We start from the raw sequence: 6,455 nt of genomic DNA, 5'->3' as shown, positions 1-6,455 counted from the left end.
GTGAGAGATGCTTGTGCTGTGATTCCTGCACTGGAAACGGTTGGTCTAGAGGGGATTGGTCTAGAATTCTCTGATTCCCTCTGATTCTAGGTAAAGGTAAAGGTAAAGGAAACCCTGACCATTAGGTCCAGTCATGACCGACTCTGGGGTTGCGGCGCTCATCTCACTTTATTGGCTGAGGGAGCCGGCGTACAGCTTACGGGTCATGTGGCCAGCATGACTAAGCTGCTTCTGGCGAACCAGAGCAGTGCACGGAAACACAGTTTACCTTCCCGCTGGAGTAGTACCTATTTATCTACTTGCACTTTGACGTACTTTCGAACTGCTAGGTTGGCAGGAGTCTCTCTGATTCTACTTGCCCCCATATGGCGCTTCTGGAGCTAACATCTAGGAAGGAGATAATTTTTGATAGAAGACTGCTCTGGGCCAGGATCAGGACCATATTTCAGATCAGGACCATATTTCAGACCAGTGCCCCAATGCTGCTTTTTCTTAAAGCAGACCCCCTGAAATCAACTGCACTTAAGTCAGTCCCATTGATTTGTATGGGTCTACTTGAAGTATGACTAAGCCTTGATCTAATGTAGTGAGTTTGACCTAATGTGAAATGTCAAGATGAGCTTCCTGCTTTGGGCAAAACAGCCAACGGATTTCAGCAGACCCAAAAGAGCTCTGAGAAGGTTCAGCACATTCTTCAATGGGTTTTGAGGATATCCCCGCTCAGAATACCACTTAATGGCGTCTGTGACGTTACATGGAACTGATTGAGCATAGTGACTCTTGAGTGTGAGCTGGAGAGTCTTCATTCAAAACTTACTGTGTGGTTTTGGGCAAGCCGAAAATTTCAGCTTAAGACCCTCTATATGCAACACTAGAAAAGTAGTACACTAGCTTACCTTTCAGGGCTATTAAAAGGATTTGCGAGGTAATGTACATGAATGATTTTAAGACACAAAATAAGTGCTAAACATCACTACCATTTGAGCATTAGAATTGACCACATTTTATGTGAACGCTTTATAGCTAAATTTAAGAACAATAAAACTGGAAAGACACCAATGGATAATCTAGTTTCCCTCCGCCACAGAATGTTTCCATTATATTATATATTTAGTCAATTCCAATCCATTTTTATTCAGCTTTCAGTGTGTACATTTGTCCTACAGTTCATGTAAATAATAATAAATAATAATAATTTTATTTATACCCCACCCATCTGGCTAGATTTGCCTAGCAGTTAAATAATAAAAAAGGAGGTATATCTTTGGTATAATCTCCAGATTATGATGGAAAACAAGGTGGGACCCAGTTCTCAGCTATAGTTTAGCTTCGTCTTATATTCCCTACACATAAATCTGCAGTGCTTTTCTTCTAGAAAAAAAAGATGCCAATACTGAGTGCCCTTGAGTACCCCCAGAAAAAGCACTGTCCATATTAAAGATCATTGACAGTGTAATGCTATACATAGGATAGAAGTCTACTCAGAAGCAAGTCCCTCCAAGTTCAAGAGCCTTACTGCCAGGTAAGTGAGTTTAGGATTGTAGCCTTACTGTGGTTTAGCTTTCTCTTAGCCTCTTTTATGCTGTACTTCCCATTCTTAGCAATCAGAACTGCTGGTTTGCACAGCACACCGAGCAAAGACAATAGAAAATGCCTATGTAAGGTCATCATGGGCTGAACAAGTTCTGGTAGTTCAGCCCCACTCCTTTGCCTTCGCGGTCCTCAGTGAGAATTGTTGCCAGGCAACGGCCAATTGCCAGCAAGGAAAGACTTGCCTCCATTATGAGCTGAGTGAATTCAAGCTGCTCAGTTCCCACTCCTTTGTCCTCCAAGATTCTCAGTAGGCTTTGCTGCCTCTACGGTTTGAGGGTGAAGGTCAAAATCAGGGCAGACCCAAGAATGAGGGCAGGAAATGTCACCTGAGTTCCTCTGCTTGAAACCAGACTTGCCGTTTTTCATCTGGGAATCTTTTATAAGCCGCTCTGAGAAGTTCTCATAAGGCTATAAAGTGAGCTTCCTAGGGTTGATGGGAGTTGTTGAGTTGAGAGAGTTGGTATCCATCTGTCTTGGGAGATGATGGAAGAAAGTGCCTTCGGGGGTAAAGTCAAACCATTGGAGAGTTACTGTCAGGATGCTGTCAGCGGCTCCCAGCTGGTTGTCCAGGTAAGTATAAAGACAAGGGAAAGTTTCTTACCGTCCTTTTTTAGGACCCTCATACCTGCGGGACCGCCTCTTCCGGTATGCCCCACAGAGAGACTCAAGGTCCATAAATAGCAACACCCTAGTGGTCCCGGGCCCTAAGGAAGTTAGATGAGCTTCAACCAGAGCCAGGGCCTTTTCAACACTAGCTCTGGCCTGGTGGAACGCTCTGCCTCATGAGACCAGGGCCCTGCAGGATCTGATTTCTTTCCACAGGGCCTGTAAGATAGAGTTGTTCCACCTGGCCTTTGGCTTGGAGACAATTTGATTCTCTCCCCCTCTTTCTTTTTTCTTTTCCTTTCTCCTCCTGCGATGAGGCTACATCTTAATATTTTAATGTTTCAATAATTTAATGTTGTATTTTAATTTTGTTTTTAAGTTGTATTCATTCAACTTGTTTTTATTATTGCTTGTTAGCCGCCCTGAGCCCAGCCTTGGCTGGGGAGGGGAGGGCATAAATAAAAAATATTATTATTATTATTATTATTATTATTATTATTATTATTTCAATTTTTACAGAGAGATGCTATAGAACACAGCCTCTTGGATAATGGCATCCCGAGTGAATCTCCACCCCCATCTTTCCCACTTCCTCATTCGTCATTCTCATCATCTCCTCTGTGGGTGCTGCTACATGCCCTCTGTCTTTGAGCTCTTTGCTCTCCTACTTTTAAGGCTCGCCAGGTTCTGGCAGATGGATCGTTTGGAATGCTTCCTAATGACAACATGTCAGCTGGGTGTTGTTCCAGCCCTCCCACGATTTCCCAGTTTTTCCCCTCATCTGCCTCTGAGCTGCTACCTCCCTCAACGCCCTGTTGTAAATATATAGTGTCTTCCTCTTCCTCCTCCTTGGAAGGGTCAGGATGGGGAGGCGTTCTCCACCATTCTCCTCTGCTCAGTCCCTGACAGTCACAGCGCCTGCTGTAGCTGTAGAGACCGATATGGGAGGGACGTGTTTTGTTGCAGAGGGTAGATAAAGGTATCCATGTTCTGCTGCTACAGGTGCACGATGGTGTTTTATCTCTCCAAGCTCCTCCCAGGAGTCACTCCTCCTCTGGTCACTGTTGTGAATGCATAAACTGACTATTTGTCTCCAGTGATGGGTATTGAAGTTCAACAACACCTAGGGAGCCAGTGTTTCCTCACTCCTGCTCTAAATAAATAAATAAAATTAAAACTGCTGCCTGTCCCAGCTTCTCTAGGAACCTACCATGCCGAATATGTAGTTTGATAGTTACCGTATTTTTCGCTAAGACGCACTTTCCCCCTCCTAAAAAGTAAGGAGAAATGTGTGTCTTATGGAGCGAATGCAGGCTGCACAGCTATCGCCGAAGCCAGGAGAGCAAGAGGGATCGATGCGCACCAATCCCGCTTGCTCTCCTGGCTTCAGGGATAGCCACGCAAAGCCTCTTGAGCAAAGAGGGAGCGCTCCTGCCCAGTGGCGTAGCGTGGGTTGTCAGCACCCAGGACAAGGCAAGTAATTTGACCCTCTAACCCGTGGATTTGCGCCCCCTAACCCGTGGATTTGTGCCCCCTGACCCTAACCCCCAGATGTTGCGCCCAGTGCGGCCAGGCCCCCCCTGCACCCCCACGCTACGCCACTGCTCCTGCCTCTTCACTCAAGACGCTTTGCGTTGCTTTCTTGTTTTCCTCCTCTAAAATCTAGGTGCGTCTTATGGTTGGGTGCGTCTTAAGGAGCGAAAAATAAGTTAATTGTTTATCTCTATCTCTGTCTCTCTGTCTATAATGCTTTACAGCTACTTGACAGACATTGTTTACCCATTGTGCCTCTTTCTTTCTTTCTTTCTTTCTTTCTTTCTTTCTTTCTTTCTTTCTTTCTTTCTTTCTTTCTTTCTTTCTTTCTTTCTCTCTCTCTCTCTCTCTCTCTCTCTCTCTCTCTCTCTTTCTTTCTTTCTTTCTTTTCTCTTTCTTTCTTTCTTCCTTCCCCAACCCTCTTTCTTTCCTTTTCTCATTCCCTTACTTACATGGACCTTACTTACATCACATTCAGACATTATCCAACAAAATAAACTCATCTCCCAGTTCCAGTCTCAATTCCTGACAGGGTGTTTCAAGCTGCCATTCCTGTTTGCCCTTTTAGCTCACTCACTGGTAGATGGAGATATTCTCTTTTGGTTGACACACAGCCGCTGCTAGCCTTGTCTGTCTGACTGCGTCCTTATCCTGCCTTAGCTCTGCCTAATTTCTATTCATGCTCCCATATGAATACTGCAAACAGTTATTTGGGCCTGCCAAAGCTTCCTGTGACCAGTGGCTGAAAAGGTGCTGAATAAAATTCAAAACATGAAGTCAGTAATAATGAGGTTTTGACAGTGCTACTGATAGTAGCCAGGCTTGAGAAATGATTTTAAACAGATTGCTCCTTGGGGGAAATAAAACATTTTATTTCAACCTGAGTTGCATAGGAGCAGCGCTAAAAATAACTTCTATTAACTGTTCCATTCAAAGGAAAATGAATCAAGGAGTAATTACAATGCCTTAAGAAAAAAGTCAAGGATCTCCATCAGTTGGATGCATGGGGATTGTATTTCATTTATATTGTGCTAAAGAGAAGTTGAGCTCCGTATGAGGAGTCTCAAATTCATTGGGTGATTATTGGTCTGTGTTAAATTTAAAATCACGAAATAGTCTAGCAGTCAAGTTTGCAAAGATTGAAAGATCTGAAAGTCACAATGCCTAGTGCAAGTAAGAAGTAATAGGAACAGATTGTCAAACAATGTTATTCTCTGGCACTTTCAAGTACAGTTTCTTTTGCAAATGTGGTTCACCACTGACAAGAACAATTTTCTTTGTTTCTGCAGCTTCTAAGGACATTCCTTACAGCCCAGTCCTGGTCATAGGCTTCAGCTGCTGCAGTGCAAGCACAAAGGATAATATGTGAAACAACCAACAGTCTTGAGATACCTTAGATGACCAAAGTTTGGATGGCAAACACTTTTGTGGAGCACAGTCCATTTCATCATCTGATTCATATTCCTGAAACAGCAGCCAATCAAGGAGCAGCCAGTTGGCTTACAAACAAGGCGAGGAAAGGGTTTTTCCCTGGTATGTTTTGGAGGTTCTGAAAGCATCGCATTTATTCTTTCTTTTTCTGTAGCACCACCAGTGTCCTTCACTCAATATGAGTAGTCAGGTCCCAGCTCTGAGGACTATGTTTGCACTGAAAATATACCTCGGTACAAATATTGTGCAACTCTAAATAAAATCAGGGGGCCAGATGCTACCAGCCAGCTTGACTTGACAACAATTTCACCGAAGGCAATTTAATGAATAAACATTTTTTTTGCAGACGCAGGACAGTGTGGAAATGCTATCCTAGCTTTGGGTAACTGTTGCTTAACAGGAGAAAGAGGGCAGGCAGGTCAGCATGGTGCAAACTCACTGGCAAGGTCACCAAATTGGTCAGCATGGTGCAAACCACTGGCAGGATCACCAAGTTGATTCCACTATTGTATTTGCACTGACTTCACCGTCTCACCCCTCTCTCTCCTCGCATAGCTGCTCCCCCCAATCTGGTAAGCTGCTTCCCGCTTTTTGCAAGCAGAAACTGTAGGTGCAAACACTACAAACAGGCTTTTTATCATTTCTGGCATTGTTTGCAAAAAAAGAAAAGGAAAAGTGATTCTGCTCCTGCACTAGGTTTGAATAGGACACAACCAAGTTTTAAGAAAAATTGAGAATGGATCTCTTTAATCCATAGTAGATGCTGCTATGACAGTTGCAATGAAAAGGCTAATATGAAGTGCACATCCCTGTATGTCCTTGCCTTTGTTCAGCAGTACCCAAAAGCTAAGGAGAAAATTATTAAAAGCTTGCTTTTCTGATATCTCTTTGTCTCGGTCGTTGTATGGAAAAGAAATGTCACCAATAGGATTGTTCAGGATATAGATTGTCTTGTTCCACACTTCTGACCTACACTGCAATGTTAACATAGATTAACAACTCACGACCTAAGAGGATTATTACAGTTTCTCAGATAAAGCAGGTAATTAATTCCCCGAGGGGACTAATGAAGCCATGTTTTGCTATAATCATGTTTAGTTTTCTGACTGTTTGAAAGCCAGCGCTAAAAACTGGACAAGCGGGGCAACAGCAAAGCATCAGGATGATATTTTACAGCAGGCTCATACCGTTAATCATTTGGTGAATTTCACACTCGACACCGCTGCGTATGAAGTAATCACATTATTGTGTCGCTTCTGGACTATATTTCATGCAGTTTTGTGAGGCAGGCG

General features: G+C 43.5%; 1 long non-coding RNA gene across 1 annotated transcript; it reads left to right on the top strand.

Annotated features, from left to right (window-relative positions):
• Positions 1 to 1,208: 1,208 nt before the first annotated feature.
• LOC309374301 lies at positions 1,209 to 6,046 on the top strand. The gene is made up of 2 exons (XR_014170498.1): positions 1,209 to 2,163; positions 5,022 to 6,046. It is a non-coding gene; the product is annotated as an uncharacterized lncRNA (long non-coding RNA).
• Positions 6,047 to 6,455: the final 409 nt, after the last annotated feature.

The sequence above is a fragment of the Podarcis melisellensis genome, assembly GCF_964234715.1.
Source record: "Podarcis melisellensis genome assembly, chromosome: 7".
Taxonomy (NCBI): domain Eukaryota; kingdom Metazoa; phylum Chordata; class Lepidosauria; order Squamata; family Lacertidae; genus Podarcis; species Podarcis melisellensis.
The sequence above is the reverse complement of the archived record's forward strand: the minus strand, read 5'-3'. Positions and strand labels throughout refer to the sequence as shown.